Raw genomic sequence first — 26,056 nt, forward strand, 5'->3', positions numbered from 1 at the left:
TTAAAACAATTATTTTAACCTGGTTTTAGTATTTATTACTGCCATACACTCTTTGTTGTTTGGAAGGCAGTCGGCATTGTCTGATATCTAGAGATGAGACTATCAGTACTGTTTTCTCTACTGTCATTGATACATAACCACCTAAAGATGTTCAATGAAATTTAAGGTTATTTTGATGAAATGTGAACCCTATTCCCTGCAATTTCCTCTGCCATAAGCAACTGGACAATAAGTCACAAATTCTGCTTCAGAAGGTACTTACAGAATAGAGTTTTGATCTTGCATACCATGCCAGTGCCTTGACCTACATTGGATAATTGCTGTGGCATGCTGACCTGATGAGTTATCCATGCTATGAACAGGATAGCATGAATACAGGATAGCATGAATGCAGCATAGCATGTAAGAAAAAATTTTAATAATTCCTTTATATTCACATTTTAAGTATTCATTTCTTTAGCTCTTCTTAAAGGAAGTCTTATACATTGTATATCTACACTTAACTTATGTAGAATCATAGAATGCTTTGGGTTGGAAAGGACCTTAAGATCATCTAGTTCCAGTCTCCCTGCTAAGGGAAGGAATACCTTCCACTAGATGTAGATATGGAGATAAATATTTAATATATTTATATATGTACACATAGCTATATATATACATACATAAACATAGCTTTCTAGATAAAGTATATCTGTGTACACATAAAGAAAGTATTTTATCTGTACCGTTACACTCCTCTAGAGAATGAGAAGGAATGCATGTGATGGCTGGTGGAGGCAAGACTCCTGCTGGAAGTTGGAGTTAGCCACTTACTATCTTGGATAAATATTGTCTTCATCATACTAGTGCTAATTTAGTAAAAATAGGAGAAGAAGTGAATGCCAGGAGCAGAAAAGAGGTGGAATAACAGTCTGCTTGGGTAACATAAGTATTTAGTAGGTAGTAACTTTCAAGTTGAACTTTAAATAGATCACCTGAGAAAGTGGCACACTGGAACTAGGTACAGCTGGTAATCTTGCTTTTCTCTCAGCACTGAAAACCTAAAATGCCTGCAGAAGTCTACTATGATAAAACATATAGGAAGCTTTACATGGAAAAGCTTGTGCTGGTGATGATGTGATGGGGTAAAAAAGGAGTTACCTTTTGAGTATCACAAGAAATTCTCAATTACTCATAATTTACTTAGATAGCAGAGTTTGGGTGCATCATGTAAGCCATTAAATGTGTAAAAATAAATCCCGCTTCTGGATTACCATAAATACATTCTTAATTCCATATAGGGAAGGATAAAATTAATGCAAACCAAGTACTATTAATACAATGAATTAACACAAAGTAAGTTTATTCCTTTTTTTTTTCCTCTGCATTATCATTTCTTTTTAACCTTTTATTAGCTTTTTTCCCACAAATTGCTTCTGCCTATTTGTCTGTTATTCATGCGGCCACGTCAGTTTTGATATGAGCTGATAAGTACAGCTGATAGCATCTTTATAATATTTTCGCTTGTTCGGAATTTGAAGAGGCAATGTTAGAGACAAATCCTTTGCAAAACATCTTCACACTATGGATATGAAGACTGTGTCTGGGGAAAAAAAAAGCCAACAAAAAAACCCAACAAACAAAACAAGAACAATCTGGTATAGTACAAGATTTTCATGCTTGGGAAAGAAAAATTAACATGGTGAAGAAACAAAGGCAGTTGTCAGGGGTTAAGGATAACAATTGGTATTCTTTCATGCTGGGCTGGTGCTTAGATGTGAGGAACACATGAGGCTGAAAAGAAGAAAGGCTGAATTGGTACACAATAAGATTTGGAGGGTTTTGGTCAAAAGTTTTAAGAACAGCTTGGCCTGCACTATTCCTAACATGCCACAGGACAAGCCACTGAATGAGTCTGGGACAGGGGAGAATAAAGTTGTCAGTAAAAACACAGACACACCAGTCAGTGCAGAATTGTGAAAGCAAAGACAAGTTGAATAGTGCAGACAGAGCAAGTAAAAACATTTTTTCTTCCTTCTTGCTCATTAAACTTAATAACGGAATCTGTTTTTTCAAGGAATAATGTCTTCAGACAGCTGGAACAGACAGTTGTTCAGGTACTTTAGATGTGAGAAAGCAGGAAAACTCTGCAATGGCAAGGGGAGTCTAAAGCAAGGTTTTTTATAGAACTTTCTGAATGGTCAGAGAGTCGGAACTAAAGAAAGGATAAAGGAAAGAGAGATTTACAGAAAATGTTAATACTAAAGGAAAACTTAAGCAAGTTTGGAATGGATAATTGTCATCAACTAGATGATAATAGTTTTTTATTCCTTTTATAGTTACTGTGAAAATTGTATTCTAATGAGGGTGAACCCTCCGTCTAGGGAAGAGAGAAATAGTGATCTTAGGATCAAATCACAGCCTTCAGTTTGCTGTGCTAATGGATCCTTGGCTGTGGCTGTTTGTAATCTGATGGCAAGTTCAAAACCTGAACTGTTTTGCTGGATGATCTGCTTTTTGGTCAATCTTGGCTAAATCATTACAGCTCTGATGATCTGAATTTGTAGTATTACAATTTTTTAAATTACTTAATAATCCCTGAAATGTTCTTAAATGAAAACTGATAGTTGGAACCCTATGCCTTATTTATTTATTTATTTTTAATTCAGCTGTTTTTTCTTCCTAACATGAGGATATAGGGAAATGTCTGCGTGCTTTTAAAAGTGGATCAATCTACCAGCTTCATCTAATGAAATGTCAGATTTATCAGATAGGAGCAAATTCACCTCTGATGTTAGTGAACAATGACAACTGGCATAGACTCTTTCCCCCTCAAAAGGCAGCCAAATGAAACTGTAAACCTGAGGTATTTGTTGGACTTTGTATACTCCAAGCAGAATGTGGATGTAAATTTGCTGAGTGAAAGGCTTCAGTAAGATTGCTACTCTAAAGTATTGAGGAAGCTTCCCTGGACTTGCATTTCTTCAGGGTGTTTTAAAAGAACAGCACAACAGAAGTTTAGAAAATCAAACATAGTGCATAGACTAGCCAACACAGATGAGAATCAAAAACTCCTGTGAATATCCAAACCCCTGCACATATGTAGAAACAGATGATTAGAGTGTTGTATCTGTCTTATCTTTCAGCTGGAAGTGTTTAACGTACAGCTGAGCTGTCTCTTGAGTAAATCTCTTTTATATGCCGGGTTTTAGTGTTCCCCTGATTTTACAGGATGGTCTCTTAATGCGTTTAAACTCTCTGGTTAGTTAATAAGAACAATGAGAAACGACTTACTGTTCCATTCTTTTACCTTTGTTGTTACATCAGAATGTTCCCCATATAAGACATTCAAATGATTTTCTATAATCATCACTATTATGAATTCATGCCTCATTATTAGATAGAAACTAAATTTTTCAAATAGTTACTTCAACAATTTATGACACTAGCGTATCACATGAATACTATAAAAAGTAGTGTGTAGGACAAATATGAAGTGAATAGACGTGATTTTCCTTAGAAGAAATACTGCAGTTTTTCACTTAAAATGGACTGATCTGGGGAGCTGAACAGCAGAGTTCAAAGATGGGTATGAAAAATACCACAAGATGGATTTTAAACACTTGGGGTTTTGTACAGCAATTTTCTCATTAGAAGATATTAAACAAGCAATCTGTCACAGAAACTATTTCAAAAAGACAAAATTGATAAACATACCTTTCTATAAGCAATTTGTGATGATGAGGAGGAAAAATCCAACACAGTTTACTCATTAGGAGTGGTTTGTAAGTTCAGTATTTTTACAGGATGCTAATTTGAATAAAATTAATTCAGTAAAGTGCCAGATAAAATCAAGGTCAAGTAAAAATACTCTTTGGACAGAGGAAAATTGTATCAATTTCAACAATTACCTTTGGAATTCCTATTTGAGGACAATTACCTTTGGAATTCCTATTTGAGGACAATTACCTTTGGCATTCCTATTTGAGGACATCTGGAATGTAAAGTTAAAAACCTGTTTTACAGCACAACATTTAACCTAATGTGTTTGATTTCTTCCCAGTTCCCAGTAATTTCACTGCAAATACATGTTCTTATAAAAGCAGATTAAATTTGACTACTTTTCCCCTGTATATCTACCTATTTATTAACAATATTTATGGAAAGCTCTCAATAAGAAAATGATACTGTTCCTTCTAAGTCATTTTAAAAACCTCAACTCAAACAAATAGATAATGTATTTCTGGTTTTAAGCCCACAGCAAAGTATTTAACTACATTTAACTATATTGACTGCCTTTAACTATAAATTAAGTTGGTACTTTATACTACCAGATATTAAAGCCTGAATATTAAAGATGGTATTTTCAAGGGTAAAAACAATGAAAAAAATAGAATAGCTGTGCATAGTAAATCTTTTACACAACAAAGCATGAATTCTGCAACTCAGTAAAACTAATGTTTTATTTCACTGAGTTGTATGGGGAAAATTATTATGCATTATTTGTTTTTTGATCAACAGGCTTATAAATACCAAACAGTATTATTCAAGGAAATGAAAATACTGTATTAGGAGTTAACTGATTAATTCAACATTTAGAGAAGTTTGGTTCAATGTACTGCAAAGTTAAAATGTGCAATACTGTAAAGCTTGAACATGAACACCATCTGTCCCTACGTGTCCTGCGTGAGATTAGAATCTAAAAAAAACATAATATCCTGAATTATTTGCTGAAGTGACTAATAATTGTAACTCTTTTTTTCATCAAATATGTTCAGTGAAAAATATCTCAAGGACTGGCGAAAAAATGGAGGAAAAAGATAATTTTTTTAATGTTTTATTTTGGGAATTTGATAATGTTCCTATTCATTGAAGAATTAAAACACTGGTAACTTCTTAATCTCGTTGGCCAACATTTGACCTTGTAAACATGTAAGAAGACAATTAACTTTATGTGTGCAAGCTGTCCCAAGGAACTGCTTGAACAGAGTGGTAAGCAAGGGATTTTGAGCAAATTTGGAGAAGGAGAGTAGAGTTCCTTCCACTAACAGATGGCTTTGCAGCAGGTAACAGAAGAAGATAATGAGTAATTGAGTGCAATGACTAAGCTGCCTTGGACAGGTTGTGTTTTCTGTTCTGCTTCCCACTTCATCTCTCCATCCCCCTGTCTGTAAGGATTCAACCACTAACCTACATCTTGATGAAGCCCTCGTCCTTAAAATACTTCAAAGTGAAAAAAGAGATTGCAGCAGCATTAAGTATAATCTGATAATTGTGAAGGAGAAGGTCAGTGATCTGGAATGAAAATATCAACACAGTATTTGAAGAAAATAAAGCTTTTCTTGGGATGACGTAGTTTGAGAGCCCTGCCAGAAACACTACAAAGAAAATGAAACAGATTGGTGATTTGATAATGAACTGCTAAAGAGAAGTAGGAGGTCTTCTATCTAGCTAGGAATGTTACATTTTTATCATGTATTTGATGAGTCATATAGTGAGATAGCTGTTTTGGAAGGATAAAATACAGTTACCAGGAACATATTTTGGGAATGCTATTTGGCATGAAGAAGGGTACTAAGGGAAGTTATTAAAGCGTGTTACAGAAGCAAGAAGTCGTCAAGAATTCTGTATTACAAATAACAAAAAAGAAGTCTTTTCAAAAACAAAATACAAGGTGTTCTACATTCATGTAATGGAAGCCGTAACAGTAAGGTTTGTCACAAAGTATAAAGTTATTTTGCATAATTTATATAGGATATCTATATAACTAAGGTATGGAATAACTGCATACTTAAAAAAAGCCTTTTCCAGTGTGAGTTCTGAAGGCAACTGCATGGTTGAAAAATATGAGGTGTCTTTGCAGATGTCCTTATGGTTTCATAAACAAGAGACAGCAGAAAATACAAGAGGTGAACTGTTGTATGTACGATGTGTGTGTGTTTTGGGGGAGATACTGTGTTTTCACAAGAAAAACATTCAAGTGAGCAAGTCAAGCCTGTTCTCATAGGAAAGCGCTGGTCTTCTCAGTGACAGGTAAGCAGAAGCATCCTAGAGAACATTAAATATACGAGTCCTGCACAAACTCAAGCTCACAAAATTGTGAAGAAAGGCAGTTCTAAAGCTGCTTTGTTATCAAGGGTAAATATTAAAGCAAAAATAAAAACTAAAAATTGTCAGTGGTGGGAAATATTTTATACACATGGTATTATCGAAGATACTGATTGGGGTGATTCACATGACCAAAATACTGTAAACTGGTTTACCTCATTCTGGAATTTAGACTCTATGCTTCTATCAGTGAGAAAGAGATCTTCTTTATTAAGGAAATAATTACCTGATTTAAGGCTGCTGAAAACTCGCCAGTGCTAGATCTTGAACGCCTGCAAGTCAGCGTGTTATCTGGCACACTTCAACAACAAATGCAGGAAGGGTTCTTCTCTATACTGGTCAAATCAGACTAGAGAACAGGATAAGCTATCCTTGTAAAGTATCAATTTATTATCAGTTGGGACTTCTATTTACAAATGTATGCTGGAGAATGGCTGCAATAACTATTATGAGGACTGGGGCTTACACTTTTGAGAGAAGAGAGAGAATGTGAATGAATGTTAAAAATGCTTGCTAGGTCACAACTCTGCAGTCCAGGATGAATGCTTTTGATAAAACAGAGTAAAAATACGTAATTCTTACATCATACTTAGCACTTGTAGATGTCAGTTATCTTTTTACGGAGGTGAAGTCTTTCCTCTGAAGTACCAATTTCAAATTCAAGACTTGTGTTCTTGTCTCACTTATATGGGCATTCCTCTTTTCTGTTACCTTTTCTAAGCCTGCCTATTTCTTCTTGATTTGCTCAATTCACTGAACAGCACAAGTAATGAAATGAAGGCAATAAATAGCTATTAAAACCAGTCATATGGTAATAGGAAAGAGAAGATAAGAAAATTATAATCAGTAAAAATTAGAAATTTGAAACTGTTGAAGATTGACAAGTGAAGTTGGAGACAGCATGAAAGAAATCCCTGACTCTTAATGGAAATCAATAAAATAATGGGCTAGGTGTTCGGTTTTGTCTTAACTGTACATGGAACATAATAAATCCTACTGGGTCGTAAGCCAGATGGAGGTAATGAGCCATTAATAATAATGTAAAAAAGGCACAGGTATTCACTAATAAAAAACCTTATTTTGTATTTGGAAAGCTGTGAAATTATGTAGGTGTATCTGGTGATGTGATTGACAACAATGAAGCACTCTAGTCCATTAGTAATAGACAGTAGATAGCATCTCCTAGGGATTCAACTTTTTAAATTAGTAGGGCTAAATATCTTGTGCTTTCAAGGTTGACATTTCTTATACAGCAGTTGAAATCTGTTCTCTTTCTCCATTTGGGGTAGGACAGTAAGTGAACAAGAGTCCTCAAAATAAGCTTAAATACAGAGCAACCCCTGAACTCTGTACACTTTCCCCAAAAGAATTGGTTGAAAATATATTTAATTTTTCAGGGTTTAATGTATCTGCTGAAATAAATAGGCTGAGGTACCCCACAAAGCTGTTGGGCTTTATTTTTCAGGAAAGGCAAGCAAGAAAGCCTCCTGTAATATGGCTGATCTGACAGGCTTCTAGTAAAACAACAAATCATTAGAAATGAGCAAGATGGGGGAAAAAAAAATAATCCTAAACTGATAAAGCACCAAAGAGTGTAAAAAAATACTCAGTACACAATATGCAAAATCTGCCTGGTGGTGTAAATTTATTTTCAGTATATGAGTTTGCAGTTTTGATGGATAAAGGTAGCTGTATGTATAACATAGTTGCCTTCAACATTGTGATAGGAAAATGGCACTATTCATATCTGTGCAGCCCATGTGAAATGAATGAAGAGGTAGCTGGTTGACGGATCTCAAAAGTAGTTGTCAATGGGGGTGTTTTTACCAGAATCTTGAAGACATAAATAATGGGTCTAATATTATTTAGTATCTCTTTAGTAGTATAAAGTAAATAGAAAATCACTTAAAAGTCACAAAGCTTGGTGGACAGCCAAACTGTCAAGGTCAAAGAACTCTTTAGACTGAGAGGTAAATTAAGCCTATTGAAAGAAAAAAAAAATGAAATATTATAGTATCAAATAATCCATGTAATACCTACATGAAGGCATAGGAGCAGAAAGAAGAGGCTGCTTTGAGGAGACAATACGAAAAAGATCAGAGAAATAACTCAGCATGATCTCTATGCGTGATGTGTTGGGAAATGAGGTTGTAATATGATCTCTGGTTGTAGAATTAAGGAATCACTGACAAAAAAAAGGAAAGGTCTCCATTTTTTAACCTTGTGTAGGGCAGTGATTTAGGTTTATAATTCTGGTATTTATGATTCTGGTTTTGGGGCCCAGCTTTTCATGTCTTTGGGGAAAACTTAGATTTCCAAAAGATGAGGCCTATAATTAGCTTGCAAGAAGTACTCAGAGAAATGCACAGAATGACATTCTTTTAACTAAATAGGTCAAACCCTTATAGATTACAGCGTTAATACAGTTAATACCTTAATGGGAAGATGTAAAATATGGTACAGCAAAAAGAGTTTAGAAAAATTAATAATTTGAAACTGAAGCTAGGTAAACTGGAAAAACATTTGAACATAGCTAGCTAAAATGGAATGAGTATTTTCTTCACCTCTTGATTTCTTGGTGCCTAGCTTTCTTGCATGAAAGCCTGACTCTTAGTTCTTGTTTCAGTAACAGAAGTGATTTAATTTGGGGTTTTGTGGATTCTTCTCTTTCTCCTGAATTTTCAGCTTCTCTGTTACGTGCTGAAGTATATTGTGTCTGATTGCATCAATCATGTTGTGTTTCCTAAAGTACATAATACATTGTCAAGTTATGTATTATTTAACCCTGAATAGGGCCTTCACATGTGTACACACAGGTATAAATACGCTATTTGCTGTGGTGCTGGAAGCTGTATTTGCCAGAAGGTGTGTAGGACCAGATGAGTGAATTAATTTTGTCTAATGTTGGACTTACTTGGATGTTGAATTAAAAGTTCAAGTTGAACTCCACCATCCTTTTAGGAGACATTATGAAATGTTTGTAAAGGCAACACATTTTCTACTGTTTAAATACCCAGCAACGCTAACAAACAAAAAAGCACCTACCTGTAGTTCTTCTAGCACTAAGGAGGGGCAGGATGGAAGACTGTTAGTCCTTTGATTTTTAAAATAATTAATTCTTGTACATTTAAGGCTGGAACTGTGTCTGGTATTCCGCTAAAACATTTCATCATAGTCACATAAACGGTAATATGCGGGATCTAAAATTTAGGTATATATGCACTGTGATACAGGTCAGTTTTGCTTTTAATGACTTGGATATGTGACTAGGCCTCAAATAGTTGTTTATGGTGGTACCCAAAGGTTTCCTGGATTTTGCTTTAGCTGAAAATCCAAATCTCACAACTTTATGTGGGGGGAATTGTATAAATGTGAGGAATTGTATAAATTTAATGGGTTTAGTTCACTCTGATTTTGATTAAAAGCTATGTTCTGATTCTGTAGGTGGTAACTTTGCACTTACAACTTGATTTCCACTTACAGTTAACAATAAGCAAATTGAAAAATACGAAGTTTACTTACTAGCTTGATCAGAAACTTCAATACCTTGCTGAGTTTAAGTATTGATGTATGCACTGCAGTAGTGAATTGTGCCTGACTAAAAAGCTACATGTGGAGATCGTATAAAGTAACAGGAGTTAAAGTAACTAGGAGTAACATTGCTCATACTGATGTTCAAACTCATACCCTGGCCTTGGCCTTTTTATTCCTGCAGTACTGGAGAAAAAAGACCTTTCAAAGTCTAATCTGACAATTTTTCTTCTTTTAGTCAGCCCCAGAAGCAAGCTGGGAACGTGGATACATATGGCTGCTGCTCATCAACACAGACAACTTGTGATGAGTCTGTGATAAGTGAGGGGATTTAACTGTAGTCGTTTATGTAAAATGTACCCTCAGGACTGACAGAATCATTGGTACTGCAGTGACAACAGGGCTAGAAGTGTTTTTTTTATATGACTCTTTATTTTGATTTCAATGCCAATATTTTAAAGTTCAGTTGAAAAATCGAATTACAAATGTCCTGCATCTTGCCAATAACAATCTCTGTATGCTGCCACTTTTTGCCTTCTGTGGGTATACTTATTTACAGTTATTTGTACCATATTTTTGTAGATTGTATTCAGCCTATTAATTGCCTGTGAGCCATTCGCAGAGTACTTGCTGTTTGTTGTGTCTGTGAACACCAAATTAGTGTTAGTATTGTTTTTGCAAGCAAGTAATGTAGGTATTAAGCAAAAGGACTGCTAATGCATTCTGGATAATTCCTGTCAAAATTTTAGTTCCTGCTATGAATGTCCAGTTACTGACAAAATATTTACGAATTGGGAATCTGATTCCTGAGTGCATGACTATTAATAGGAAATTAGGTTTGGTGCTTTAAGTTAGAAAAATAATACTGTTGTTTAACTATATGTTGCCTTGAACTGAAAAGCTAGACCATCTGGTATCTAACCTATTAACTTAAAAAACATACATAATATTTACTTTGGGATAAATACAGAAGAGTGAAGAAAGATGCTATTTTGTTATTCAGGACACTGGATTGCATTTTCATATGATGAGATATATTTCATATGACAGATATAGATACTTTTATGGATTTGCTGTGGGCTTACTATATAAGTTTGGAAGTTTGTAAGTTATTTCCTTTGTGTAAACCACTTTCAACTATAAAATGGGATTCCAGGATTTGCTTTCAGAGTTTTGATTTTAAACTTTTACTAGAGGTATGTCTTAGCAGCTATTGAACTCAACAGCAAAACTCTCACAGGTTTCCTGACATAGGAATGGGCACCACCTCAAGTCATTTTATAATTATACATTGGTTTGGAGGTCTGAGTTTAATTGTGATGCACAAGTTAAAAAAACAGTGTCTTATGACTTACTCATAAATATTATATCTTTGGAATTTGCCAGTATTAGTTGTCCAGGCACCTTGATATATGATGATTAGAAAATCTGATTAGGTGTGATATGTATTTGCAGAAAAATACTTTTTATATGTTTACTAACCATTTACATTAGAAGACAGCTTACTATTTTTTTCAAAATGTTATTATTGCTAAATTCAATATAATATAAATTGTTTAATTGCATACAGAATAGATTTGAGATGATGCAAACTTGGAATTATAGGTTAATAGTCTGGTACTTAAGTTACATTAAAAATGCATACTCTAGGAAGAAAGAATGAACAAGAGTTCTTACTTGTCCTGAGTTCAGCAGTAGCAGTCATTTTTTCTCCTTAGTAGCTGGTGCTTTGCTGTGTTTTTGACTTTCAGCCTGGGAACAGTGCTGATAACACTGATGTTTTTAGTTGTTGCTCAGTAATGTTTACTCTGACCAAGGACTTTCTGAGTCTCGTGCTCTGCCAGGGAGGAGGGGAAGCTGGGAGGAAGCAGAGACAGGACCCCTGACCCAAACTGACCAAAGAGGTATTCCATACCATAGCACGTCATGCCCAGTATATAAACTGGGGGCAGTCCCCCGGAAGCACTAGATCACTGCTTGGGTCGGGCTGGGTATTTGTCAGCCAGTGGTGAGCAGTTGTATTCTCTTCCCTTGTTCTTTTCCTTATCATTATTATTATTGGTGGTAGCAGCAGTGGTTTGTGTTATACCTTAGTTACTGGACTGTTCTTATCTCAACCAGTGGGAGTTAAATTCTTTCAGTTCTCCTCCCCGTCCTTCTGGGAGGGGGAGGGAGCGAGTGGCTGCGTGGCTGACTGGGCTTAAACTGCAACAGAACTGTTAAAATGTATTGAAAAATATTCCTCCAAAGTAGAATTTTAAACATCATTGCAGACTTTTAAAACTAATATTATTCATCTTCATCCATTATATATTTAAAAAAATAAACCTTTGACATTTTTGTTGCTACTGAAATGCTTGAATTTTATTCTTCCTGTGCAAAATATTAGTTTTCTAAGTTTCAATACTGACAAAGATAATATTGCTAATCAAAAAACAGTTTAGCAGCAAATTCCTGTAACTTCTGAACTATTTTATATACTTTTAAGTATACAGTATTTGTGTGCTTCTCATTTAGGTGATTAAATTACGACATTATAATACTATGTTTGTGTTCAGAACTAAAAATATATGTTTTTATTTGATTACATGTGTTAACCAAATATCATATCACAATTCATCAATATCACACTACTACAGTTACATGGCATTGTAAGTTAAAGGCCGTCTTAGGTTATTGATAATATTTTGAATGGGATGTGGCTTTATTAAAACCAGTGCACTCACTGTCTTCAGCACTGAGCTGGTCTATATTTACCATAACCAGGGTTCTAATATTTGAAGTAGTATGTTACAAATACGAAGAAGTACAAACCTGTACAGCTGAGAGCACATTTGTTAGACTGGACAATCTCCCTGATGCAGCACACTTTTTTCTGTTATAGATCCTTTACAAAGGTGTTTTCAGAGTTACACAGCTCTATGTACTATAGGTGGTTGAAGACTTTTTTTTTAACTGTCACTAAATAAGCATCTGTATGAGAGGAAATAAAAACAGTTTAGTGCTATCAGTTTTTTTTTTTTATTATCCCATTCAGAAGACATGAAATTACTGGACAGAACTGTAAAGCAGGCAGAAGCAGATATTACTACCAGCCTTTAGAACAGAACCCTGAGAAAGGACATGGTGCTATTAAAGTGGTGCTAGCTTTCCTGGATGCCAAAGGCCAGCTGAGGACCTCCTGAAAATGTCATACAAGGCTTCTTATTCAAAACAGTGAACATTATGGAACAGTAACTCTTCAAAAGCATAAACAAAGTTATACAAACTATGACATAGCCTTTATAGTGATGCCTGGAATTTAATTTTGCCTAGTTCTAATGAATAATGAAGAAAAAAGGAATCTGTGGCTACGATTTCAACTCCCATATGACCATACATTACCTTTCATTGATTATACTTAATGGTACCTGGTGTAAACAACTTTTCACTTTTGATCATGGTTCAAGTAACATCCAGTAGAGAAGTGGCTAGAAAAGCAGCTTTCTTCAAACAGCTTTATGTTAAGTGAGCCCAGAACTTAATTTCAGCTCAATTTTGATGTCACTATTCAGTGGTCTTTTAGTCCAGAATTTGCTACCTTTATACTGAGTAGTACTGGATAGATCAGAATCTTTACTGTTTGTCTCCATGACAGGTTTTGGTCATTGTGGGAAAGTTGATTTAGCCACCTGCCCTAAGCCATGTTCAAACTATAAGAATTTTCAAGGAAATCCCCATGATTACCAGATGTCCAGAAGCAAGATCAGCGTCTGGAACTCTGAGCTAACTTAAGCATCTCTTACTACATAGACTTTATTCAACAGAGTATTTACCTGGTGGTTTTCAGAAAGCTGCAGGCTCTTCCTTACAGTCTCTGGAGAAGAGGTAGATGCAGTTTAGCGCTGGGCTTTCCCCGGGCTAATAAGTCCTGCAGAGAGGCAGAACATAACATCCCAGTCCTGGGACTGCTTGTCTTGGTTTGTTAACATGCAAACTGCATTCACACAGCTTCCTGTTTGCTTTATGCCCTGACCCATACTCTCAAAAAAAGCCTAACTGTGCTAAATTCTCAGTGTTACTAATGCCAGTGGAGTGGAACTGCACTTATGTGTTGGCGTGAAATTTCCCCGGGGTTAACAAATACTTAATCTGTGACTGCATGGGCAAGTGTTTTAAGCCTATTGGCATAAACTGTTTTGACAGTGCACACAAATAATCTGAAAGAAGCTAGGCAAAAGAAAAGGACAGCTGAAGCGCAGGAGCTGTTTCAGTCTGATCTTACTAGTAGCCAGTGGGATGCCCAAAAACCTGCCAAAGGCTGAGAGAGCTAACAAAGAAAAAAGCATATTCCTGGGAGGCATCCCAGTGCTGTTCTGAAGTTAAGCTGTGGCATAAAGAAACCCCATAAAAAATCAAGCAACTAGTGTTTATGAAGGCAAAGGCACAGAATGAGGCCAGATTTTCCTTCAAGAAACTACTGCCAAGTGGCCTTGAGCTATGTGGAACAGATAGACAGGATATGTCTCATAGAAACTTCAGAGGTAACCCGTGCCCATGGTCTTTGCCACTATTGCAGTGCTCCAGTAAATGGAGAATGAGAATCCTGCTTTTTCATCCTACATGTCACAGTATCTGAGATTCAGTATTGTCTGTCACATTAATGCTTGTTATTTAATAGCTGACATCTGGTTAGAAGTTTCCCATAGACATACTTTACTTTCTGGCAGATTTTGCTGAGTAGAATTCAGATCTGTGCATTGTTTTCAGGCCTGCATTTTCTGCTTTTCCTCTGGTTCCCAGAGAGGTCCCTATAATTGTTCCTAAGCTAAAAGGTAAGTTACTACAAATGGTTTTTGCATTTCATTTGCACTTACTGCTCTGTGGTATTCCATTTTCTCCAGTGCTGTCCCATGTAGCTTGATTTTCATTAATGCTACAGTCCCTTTGCATGATGATTCTTTGCTTTAAGGAAATGTTACTTTAAGACAAAAACAATATACCCAAGGCAGTATTGCTTTAGAAAGGTGGCAGTAACTGCCACTGCTGCTGACTCCTTCAGAGTATAAAAGTACGGCTTGGTCATTGCACTGAGCTATTTAGGCTTTTATATAACAAAAATTAAACAAAGCGTAGTGGTTCTTTTAGGAGTTTCATGTTATAATGCCTGGGAAATATACAGTGCTCTGCTTCTGTTAATGGTAGTTTGGTGAATTACATTGATCTCTGCCATTGAGACTGTATTCATATTCTCAAGAAGTATTGTAAGGATCCTCTAATTAGGTAGCTGGTGAAGCTTTTTAAGCAAAGAAATGTTCTTTTCCTTTTGCCTATACCTGTGTAAGTACATATTCTTAACAGCATTTTACCCTAATTGCATCAAAACAGGTTTCAGTTGCAATTTTTCTAGATCTGAAATGCAGCTTGGCTAGTTGGTTTCTTACGTCTTCTCCAGTATTCTCCTTTTTTGTTATTCTCAGTTATTTTTTGCTTTTCTTTACTAACCATTAAGTGTCTCCAGAATAATTTTCATGCTCACGACTTCTGATAGTAAGTTTTTTATCAAATCTTCAGCCCTGTAATTCTATAAAATGACTTCGTTCTCATAACAATATGCTAATTCATGTTCAAAGAATTGCACCCTGCAATACATTTCATAGTTCCCCATAAGCATTTTCTATTGATTCAATCAACTTATTTTTCACCACCTAGCAACCTCAAAATTCAGAAAACAGAAGTGAATCTCTTCAACAGATATTTTATTAATTCTCAGCTCACTGTCATAGGCATTTTATAGTGTCCTCAGCTGAAATTAGGAAGTTATGTTTTGACTTTGAGTAATATATTTATCAGGGAAAATTTTATTCCACTGGGGTTATGGTGCAGCAAATGAAGTTGTTTGCAGTTCAGCAGTCACCTGAGATATTAATTGAAAGTTCAGAACATCTGTGTTTCTCATCAGATTTAGCTGATAGCACACTTGGATTCATAATAAACAACCTGAAAAAAACCACAATATTTAATTGGGCTACACATTTAAGGAAAACTTGAATTCATAATGTTGGTATTCAGATTTCACATAGTTTATAGAATCATAGAATAGTTAAGAGTTGGAAAGGACCTTAAGATTTTCAAGTTCCAACTCCCTTGCAATGGTCAGGGACACCTCACACTAATCCATGTCACCCAAGGCTCTGTCCAACCCAGCCTTGAACACCATCAGGGAAGGAGCATTCACAATTTCCTTGGGCAACCCATTCCAGTACCTTACCACTCTCGCAGTAAAGAACTTCCTCCTTATATCCAATCTAAACTTCCCATTTAAGTTTTAACCCATTACCCCTTCTCCTACCATTACAGTCCCTAATGAAGAGTCTCTTCCCAGCATCCTTATAGGCCCCCTTCAGATACTCCATTTATTATAGGTACTGGCAACTGATTGGGTGTGTTGGGATGGAATGATGCTGGCAAGCCGCCTACCAGAACACTTCCCCTTGTCAGCCTCCAGTAGACCTGGCCTCCCAAATTGAGTCCCATGTTCTAAATTTCTAAACAGAAGAAAGATGAAGAATAAGATCTTGGAAAACAGAACAAAAATTCTTTTATTACTCAGCACCAGCTTTATGTAGAGTATTTTGTGGAATTGTATTTCAAGTTTAATGACAATAAGGCAAGTTTCTAAGGCTGACAAAGTTATGAAGCTGGTTGCAGAATTAGGATCTTTATATGGAATTTTAAAATTTCCAGGGGATGTCATGGTAGGGAAAAAACTCTTTACTCAAGGCCATGGTTCCATTTTAATTTTGAAGTATTAAGTTTTGTAGATTTTGCATGTTTTAGTAATTACGTAGTTGTCAGATAATTTCTGTAGGGGCTATTTTAATACAGCCATACTGATATTCTGTATCAGAATTCACAAGATTACAGCATCCACCTTTATGTAATATATACACATGGAAAGAGCAGACACTTGAAAACGGGGGTCATGAGAATGGTGCACCAAAAAGAGGTATTTAGAAGACAAGCTAGAAGGAACAGATCCGAAATTCCACCTCTTTCACAAATCTCAGTGTTCATGAGATTGGAATTGGCAGATTGTAACAGCTGTGGTTGTGTAGGTGACCCTGTGGATCTGGTTGTCTTTCTCAGCTTTCTCTTGAAAAATATGAGTCCATTTTTAGAGCCCTGTCACTCAGGCAAAGGCAGCTCTAGTTTTTTATCCCCCTTAGCCTCAAGTGATCCAAACCTGTATCTCCTATCTGTCTTTGCTTGATCCTATGTTTGATGAGCTGCATTAGAAGGGAAATTTCTCTGTTTTTTTGAGAAAGGGATGCTGGGGTGAAAAATACTTCTGATGGCCAATCTCAGGAATTATGAGGCTTTTTTTGTTTGTTTGTTTTTTTGGGGGGGGGTGTTTTTTGTTGTTTTGTTTTGTTTATTGTGGGTTTCTTTTGTTGTTGTGTTTGTTTTTTTTTTTTGTTTTCTGCCATTGGAATAAAAAAAGGGGTGGGGGAGAGAGAAATGAGCAGGGGGTTATAAAGAAATGCAGAGATCAGCAGAAAAGTACAAGTGTATATACATATATATAATGGTAATTTAAGGTTTTAGGTACTTGTTTGTATTTAAATATTGTTTTCAAGCTCCCAGTTCTTCAGTTACCCCATCTATACTGGTTTTTATAAGAGCAAGATTTTATGGGTCTGAAATACTCACACTTGGGAAAATGTTCAAAAACTACGTAGACAAGGCCCACAGTGACATGATTTAGTGGTGGCCTTGGCAGTGCTGGGGGAAGAGTTGGACTTGATGATCTTAAAGGTCTTTTCCAACCTAGCTGACTCTATGATTCTAGGATATGACCATCTGTACAGTTGCAGCTGAGTCAAGTTAAGAGATAACACCCTTGAGGCTGCCCATGCCCTCCCCAGCCTACATCCATGGTCTGCTGTCAGATTTACAGGCGTTATAGTACCTCTGTAGCTCAGCTCCACAAAAACAGGCTCGGTTTTAACAAAATCCAATCAAACGGCTACTATTGGCAGCATTTGTGCTAACCCAGAGTGTTTTGACAGGAGCAGATAAAGGCAGTGACTGCATTGCAGGCTCTGGCTGTCTGAGATGGTTGGAGAGGTGGCCTGGGGCAGCAGCGCTGCACCTGACTCAGCAGCCATCAGCACAGTGTGCCTAGCTGCCAGCAATGAGTTCCATATTTTTTCAGCTTTCTTAGCTTTAACAGTGCTTGCAAAAATTGTGTCTCAGACATAATAGTGATTTCTGCCATGAATCAAAATAGCTGCTGTTGCAGCTGCCAATTTGTGTGGTCTGTGAAATCCTGAACGAAATACAACCTGATCTAGGTGAAGATGTCCTTGGTCATTGCAAGCGGGTTGGACTAGATGGGCTTTGAAGGTCCCTTCCAACTCAAACTATTCTGTGATTCTATGATTTTTGAAAGTCAGCTCCGCACTAAGGAAAGAATGTGGATCACAAGATGAAAGTGGCTGGCTGGCTTTCTCGGTGTTTGCTGTATGATGTTAAATCAATGGTCCAGAATTTATTAACTTTTATTTTAAAACTAAAAAAAAATTCCTCTCAGTAATGTGTTCATCTGACACTGTTTTATTTAGTATTTGGATGGAATAGGATTCTATCATGATCAGAGGTCTTCTTCCTTTCTCACTTGTTTGACAGAATGAAAATATTGTAGTCACTGACAGCATCTTAATTTCACCCACAAAATGCATTTTATGAAGGTAACACCTAATTCTAACAAAAATAAGGACCCATCAACAGTCATAAAATTGAAAAAAAAAATCATCTTCATCTGTTTGTTTTTCCTTGTTTGTTTTTCATGTTCCCAACCTGTCAGTTAGTGGCGATAGGACTAAACAGAGGCAAGCAAGGAAAGCAAATTTAGCTGTGAAGCCCTGTCAGTGAACTTTTTTTTCCATCGGAATAATATATGTGCTGTCACACATCCGCAGGTTCGCTGTTAATTCAAACCTTTTCTGCCTGACTGAATTAAAACAAAACAAATAAGATGGACAGGTTGTAGAGGTGAACCTACATGCACAGTTCATATATGGACTCTAATATATAAGGCATAAATTACAGAATCGGTAAGTTACCTTAAAATTGTTGTAACCTTTCCAAATAAGTCATACTGTGGAACTTGTGTGCACAGTCAAAAATCAGAAAGGACAGTATTTGGACAATTTCCATCAGCATCTACTGGTTTTCAGACTTCTTATATGTTACTTACTAAAAAGTCACCTATGGTAGCTTCACAAGCAAACAGTTTTCTATGCTTTTAGAGGAGAAGTTGCTAGTATTTTTCATACTTATTTGTTGCACTATAGGAAATGTTTTTTAAAGTAAATTCCTTAAAGATGTGAGGATATTGTTATGAGGACCACAATGTTCACTCTTAGGGCACATCAAATATTGGTGAAGGGGAAGTAGAAAGAATGAATACAACTTTTTTGTTCTGTTTTTGTTTTTGCTAGCACTATATTGAATAATAAACAGAACATTTGGTTATATCCTGTTTTCCTAAGAAGAGCCATCTGCTTTTAGAGTCGGGTGGGTTGCATTACTGGCCTGTTTTGTGACAAGCTGCTAGCTGAGCTGAATAAAATCAGATGTTGGTTAAAGTTCACCAGCATGGATTCTATCAGATACTTTGATTTTGTTCATAATCCCAGTAGATGCCTAATCACAGAAGTCTCATCTGAATTACTAGAACTACTGTATCAGAGACAGTGTCTTAGCTCCATGTCCAGACCTTTTTGTGTCAAGGAGTTCACTGGTCTGCTTATTTTCATATTGGCCTCTTAGCTTGTGTTTGCCTTATATCTCCACCAATAATATTTCTTTTTCCTCAGTAATATACATTAAGCCACTTGTCCTTCCTGATTTCTTACACTCCTGATTCACTGTTGTCAGCTGCCTTCTGAGGTGATCAGACAACAAGAAGAAACACAAAACAGTGCTCTAGTTTACTGTTATTCCCGTACTCTGCTGTTGAATAATGTTTTAACTTGCATTTGTACCTTCTGAATGTTTATTTCCCAGATGTCTTAAGAAAAAATATCCTTACTCTTTGGGTGAAGAATTTTGCAGAGAAAATGCTTTTGCTCCAATGACTCAGATTCATGAAATATGCTGTCCTTCCTCAGAATCTGGTTCTGCAAATGCATGCACACATGCACATGATTTCCAGTGTGCTGCTTTTGCCACTGTTCTTGCTAGAACTGAACATACGCATCCATGTCCATACTTGAGATCATGCAAAAACAAAGACCTCTCTCCCTCCCTCTGACCTGTCATTGCACGGTGACAGCAGATGTGAGGCTTCTGAAATTTGTCAGCCTCTGGACAAAGCAGAAATCTTGCTCTTGGCAAGTAGTCATCTTTGCGTATTTTCTGTTGCATTTCAACAAACCTTGGCTAAACCTGCAAATTCTGTGAAATGAAATACTGCCTAAATTAGCCTGGTAGGTACAACAGACGTGTTCTTCATTTTCTGTAGGAAAGTATGACATGGGAGTTTGAGATGCTAAAGAGAAATAGGCTTATTTGATGACTAAACCAGTTCAAATTTACATGAGATGAAGTAAATCTTTGATGCTATCAGCAAGTAAAAGAATTTAGTTAATAGCTTTCTGCAAGTCATTTCTTCAACTGCCTAACTTGTCCTAAGTATTTTACCTTGTTTGGTCCTCAATAGTGTGTATTTTTGCTGGCACCTGTATGTTGCATAAGACCTCTATATAGAGCTCAACTGGATGAATTTTATCTGCTGTTCAGCATGAAGTAGTTTACAACAAAGCTAGCCATGCCTTGTTAAATATTCATAAAAATAAGGATTTCTGATTAACTGAAAAAATCCCCTTGATCTCAGCAGCAGAATTTATGGTTTCAGTATTCCATTCAATAATAAATAGTTACTTCTCTAACAGTTGCATAGATAATGATAAGTAAACTGAACTTTAATCTTTCAGGTAACATTCTGTTGCTTCTGAATATTTCCCTATATTTGTTTTATGATTATTAATATGCATGATAAAACCAGAATGTCCGTGAAACGTTTTTACAGTTATGAAAAAAGAGTGGAGACATGTTACTATGTGGAAGTCATAAGTGAAATAATGGTTAGCATTATAATTGGACTTCTAACATTCATCTGGGTAATTGTTGCCAAAACCCATCTTGTAGCTATGCAAAGCATGGCAGATGGTCCTTTCTGATATCTCAGAAAGTACAGTATAACCTTCTTACCTGATGCTTTGCTAATCCTCATTCTTTATGAATCTGCAGAAAAAAATTGGCAGCGTTTTCACTTCCACTGAGCAGAGATTTAAGATTAGGAAAAAGTGCTGAGAGAACAATTCATGTATTGCTGGGGATGTCATTATTTTTGGAGTAGGATACTTAGTGGGACAAAGTACAGTATTAAATAGCTGACATGTGTGACATACGTCCTTATTTTCTGTTCTGCTTTTGTGCCTGATAAATTTCTAAGCTTGGTACAATATATGGACAACTCTGTAGGTACTGAGAGTATACAACTTTTCACACAGAATTCTTCTTCCGTATTGCAGAACCAGCTTTTGGGTTTTTATGGGATGGAGCATTCACAACTTCCCTGGGCAACCTGGAATCTTATGGTAAGGACATGACAATAGCAATCTCCTGAGAATGCCTACATAGAATTTGTTTGATATTTAGGCTTCTTTCCATGGCTCTGGGTAGATATATGACCTTTTTTTTCCATAATGTCTAGCACTATGCTAACTTTTTGACATTTGACAGTTGTTTTTCCTAATGTTTAAACAGACTATTTGTGTTGCAGTTTCAGTTAAACACATTCTATTTTGTTCTTGTCCTCACTGAGAAGTCAGAATAATCGATGCCTGTCTTTTTATAACATCCGTATTGTTACTTCCTGACAATTATGTCTTCCCTGAGCTATCTTTTCTTGAGTCTAAGCAAGCTTTTTTATCATCAGCTTCACTTTCCTAACTTTTAATCACTCTCTGTCATTCAAGGTTGTGAACTCTCTCACTTTGTTCATTCTCTTTTTGATGTGTGATGAAAATGTTGAAGCTGGGTCCTTAACAGTATAAAATATAGGGAAATATACTAATTGCTGATTTTACATATAATATCCTAGTAATACTATTCAAGCCTTGCATTTGCTTTCTTGTTGCCTGTTTTGAAGTTGAGATAGTTATCCTCTGTTTTCTGCTGTTTCTTTACATCTCATTATTTGTCTCTATTTGTGCCTGTGTATATTTTTATCAACTACATGATTGATGCCAGTCTATTTTTTCAATTTATCAAGCTCATATTATTATTCCTTTCCTGAAATATACTTAATGTTTCATTTCCCAACCTTTAAATAATTCATAAATTTGATTAGCTTATTGCCTCCTTTCAATTCTCCAATTTAAGCCTTTATTTGAATCCCAAGAATTCCTAAGTAGCGTTTTCAAGGTCCAATTCAAAACTCAGTAGCCCAATGTGGCTTCAGTCATTAATATTTCACTATTGTAGGCTCTGCCATAAATGCGCCATTGCCAGATGCACTGATTTGTCGACTGGTTGCACTTTTCCATGATCTTTACATATATCTGAAGGCTGTTAAAGGTAGTTACTAAAACTTCCTGAGGAGACAGCATGATACATGTAATCTTCTGTCAGTGTCAGATTGACTAAAAAAGGAAGCTGAAAGCTGGACACAAGTAGAGGAACAACATGGTCTAGTAAGTCTCTATTCTGCCTCCTTTGTCTAGACACTGTTCATTTCCTGCTCAAAGACCTGTAATGTTGCACTGTGATAGTAAAGTCTGTCTTTTGTAGTTCTCCATTCCTCAACCTCCTGTAGCACTGGGTTGTGGAATTCTTGGGTAGCTGGAACCAAAATGCCACCAGGAACCCAGGGTGTCTCCATTGTGAGCAGCAGTCACTCTTCCATATGTTACTGTCTGTTGTTGCTCCCCAGCACTGTTTTAGGCGTAGCAAGGAGCATTCTCAGAGATTCTTGCTTCTCACAATCTTCATCCAAGAGCTGCTTTAGCTGGCCACTCTGGTTCTTCATCCTTTTTTATGAAACCCCAGCTTTATATGATGATTTTCACAAAGAGGTGGGTCTAGGAAGAGCTGGCACTTTGCATGCAGTGAGAACCTAAGAACACATTTTCCATGGTAGATGAAAAAGAGGGCAGTCCTCTGTGGCCCCTTCTTGGCCTCTTTCAGACAACCCAGGAGTAAAGTAATTATGTGGGGGTTAAAGACTAATCTTCATGCAAGCTTCCAATGGTTAATTAGTGTATCTCTGAAGAGTAATCTCACTGACAGTGAGAACAACCTTACTTCCCAGAGAGCCTATTCATTACAGCTGCTGAGCTGCCAGGAGGGGAGCACAGTTATTTCCTCCCTCATCTCTACTAGAGCTTTGCTGCCAGTGGAAAGAGCTGCAGCTGCTACAAAGGAGAGGCAGTAATGCTAATGGTTTTATTCTGTGAACTAAAGTCTGAGGGTCTCCTTCTGTGACTCGATTGTGAAGAAGACCAGGTCAGACCATAATGTGTTATTAGACCTGGTATGGATAATTTGCGTTAGTGCTCTCTTAGTTTTTGGGAGGAGTTTGTGGCATTTTGACTCTTTCTTCAGTACAGATTTCCTTTCCACCCCATGATGACTGAGAGGCTTTGCTGGTTGAGTTCTCAGTGCCTTCCCCTCTTTATGGTAGTGCTTGCCAATAAATTCTCTCACTAAAGCTACACAAGTCAGTTGTTAAGCAGAGCACTCTTTGCTTTTTCATCCATTTCCTCTTCCATAAATGATTTATTTTGATTTCTTAAGGTTTTCTTATTGTTAAAACTGTGTTAAATGCATTAGGATTTACATACCCTGCAGTATGAAACAGCAAAACCGCTAGATATTGTCTTGCCAGCTATTTTTTCTTGTTGAGTCTGAATCTCCAATTGCCAATTAAAGTCTGACTTGAGAGGCAGAACACTTGAGCAAAACAATGTGCTGTGGGACTCAAGAGCAGCTGGAGGAAGGAGGTAAGCATGGCTTAGTTAAAATACACTTTGTTCAGGTGTCTTTTGTTAAACTGAAGTGACAGGTAGTTGGGCTGCTAGCATTAAAACAAGTTAGGTAGGTAGGAGGAAAGAAAGGCTAGGCTAACAATAAGAGTTACGCTGGCTTTAAACATCTTTAAAGTAAAGTAACAACAAAACTAAACAAAACAGAAAAATAACAGAGGAATTGGTTTGTTGGGTTGTTTTGGTGGTTTTGGTTCATTTTTTTGGTTTGGTTGTTTTTGGGTTTTTTTGCGTTGTGTTTTTTTTTTTTTTCGACACCAGACATGATTCCCAGGAAATTTGAGCTTCCTGGGCAAAGTTATTCTTCATACTAAACAGGTAGAACAAAAAATTGACAAGGATTTCCCTAAAAAGGAAAAGAGATAAAGAAGTTTTACCAGAAGCTTTGGCAAGTAATTAACAAAGGATTTGAGCATCATGCAGTAGAAAAACTTTTCACATAGCATCTGGGCTGGTTATTTTTTGAGATATCATAGTTATGGCTCCAAAAGTTTGAGAATACCTTTAAGGAAAAAATGCAAAAATCAATATAGCCCTTGGAAAGAATTCTTTGGAGCTTACAGTAGCATAAAGATTAATTTTGGTTTTCTGTATTCTTACAGGTTTTGGTTATTTCCATGTAAATGCCATAGGACTAGCACTAATACAATTTTCAGGCGAGCATAAGCTAGTTATAAACTAATTCATTTCAGTAGAATTTAGGAATCTAGCTCAATAGAAAATCCCAATCTCATCTGTTTTTAATATTTTTTCCCCTGTTAGCTTAATAATCAGCTCTAATGACAACCTATTTTTTGTGATTCTTTCTGCTGTCTCCCCAGTAAGAAGCTCTATCAATAACTACCTTGTATCGATTAGGAGTATAATTCTTGGTATAATAGCTAGAGGTGTTGCCAAACTACTAACATCACTGGAACATTTTGAGAAGAATGTAACTCCCAGATAGTAGGGAGTGTTCTTACACATTTTTCTTAGGCTATGTGCAGCATTATTTTAGATTTTGATCTTGCATAACGTCTGGGAAGAGGAATATCTTTTCAGCCCTGCTTTCTGCCTAGTTTTAGAAGACTAATATTTTCCATCACTCATGTAAGTTTTCTATTAACTTTATTGGAGAGCGTGACCCAGGCCTTCATTCAATAATGTAAGAAGTCCTTACGTTATAAAGAACTATGTAAGCCTTTTCTGACACTTCTGTATGTGCCACAGGTATGCCTGTAGATCAAATTCAGTAGAAGTGTTAATCAGCTAAATATTAGTAATATATTGAAGAAACATGCTTAGTAACATCTCTACTTGATTATGAACTAACTCAGATCTTTCTGCAAAGAAAGGAGTTAAAATTTGGGGTCTTTCTATAGCTTTAATTAGCAGCTTAAGCAGTAATGCTTTCTTGCTCTGTTTCATCTTCTAAAATGTTATTTTCAGCTATCTCTGTACTACAATGAAATATGCTTGCTGGAAACTTTCCAAGAAATAAAAATTCTTCCTCCTAATATTTGCAAGAGGCAAGCATATAAAATGAATATAAACAAGTTGGAGCAAACATATCACCAGCAAGCATTTATTTCCCCTGTATTTAGTTCGCATGATCAGATTTTCAGGGGCTACTAGAACAGTGAGCATAAGTTTCTTTTAATATATTCATTTATCATATTTTAATCTGATAGCTTTGTTTGAGCCCACATACTCTTCTGCAGTTGAACCTAGAAAAGAATGATACTGTTAGGCCACTGATAAGTCTTAATGGCCCTGATAAGATGTACATGGGAGTCCCATCCACACCTACTGCCATAGGGCTCCATTTAAGCCCAGACCAGGGAGCTGTTTCTTCCCTAAACTATGCTATAGAAGTGCTGGTTTCTGGCCTTGACCCTGGATGCATCTCACCCATGCCCTAAAGAGCTTCTTTCTTCAACAGACCCGTTAGATGTCTCTAGTAGTCTTGTCTCCAGCCTCATCTCTGGCCAAGCCTTCTTTTGTTCTTGGCTGCACTTTGGCCACAGTTCATCCTCTTGCAAGGCCTGGGGCTGTCAATGGAACTTGCTGCTGCTGCCTGACTTTGCCCACATGGCTCAGGTAGTCTGTGCTCCATTGGTAGGGCACTGCCTTAGCTGGAGTCATCTTCCCCTCAGGAGCAGCCTGTTCTTGCTGCTTCCTGACAGATAGCAATTATCTGACCGGTGCTTCAGGAAAAGTTATATTTTTATTCAGAGAAAAGATTCATTGAACACGTCTATGCCCCGATAAGTCTTCTAGGTTTCTTAATTGCAAGAGGAATAAGTTCTATGGATGCAACCCAAAAGACAGTTTTTAGCAGTTAACTAACAAGTTGCATCTTT

At 36.6% G+C, this 26,056-nt stretch overlaps 1 long non-coding RNA gene across 1 annotated transcript in view; it reads left to right on the top strand.

Annotated features, from left to right (window-relative positions):
• Positions 1-4,507: 4,507 nt before the first annotated feature.
• LOC133280530 (uncharacterized) overlaps positions 4,508-26,056 on the top strand; it is a 41,728-nt gene continuing 20,179 nt past the window's right edge. The window contains exons 1-2 of the long non-coding RNA XR_009747205.1: positions 4,508-6,012; positions 9,857-9,932. This is a non-coding gene — a long non-coding RNA (uncharacterized LOC133280530). The remainder of the gene's footprint in view (positions 6,013-9,856; positions 9,933-26,056) is intronic.

Source organism: Pezoporus flaviventris, unplaced genomic scaffold (assembly GCF_033815535.1).
Source record: "Pezoporus flaviventris isolate CSIRO_AGI_PZ_B2104156 unplaced genomic scaffold, CSIRO_AGI_Pfla_v1 ptg000083l, whole genome shotgun sequence".
NCBI classification, from domain to species: Eukaryota; Metazoa; Chordata; class Aves; order Psittaciformes; family Psittacidae; genus Pezoporus; species Pezoporus flaviventris.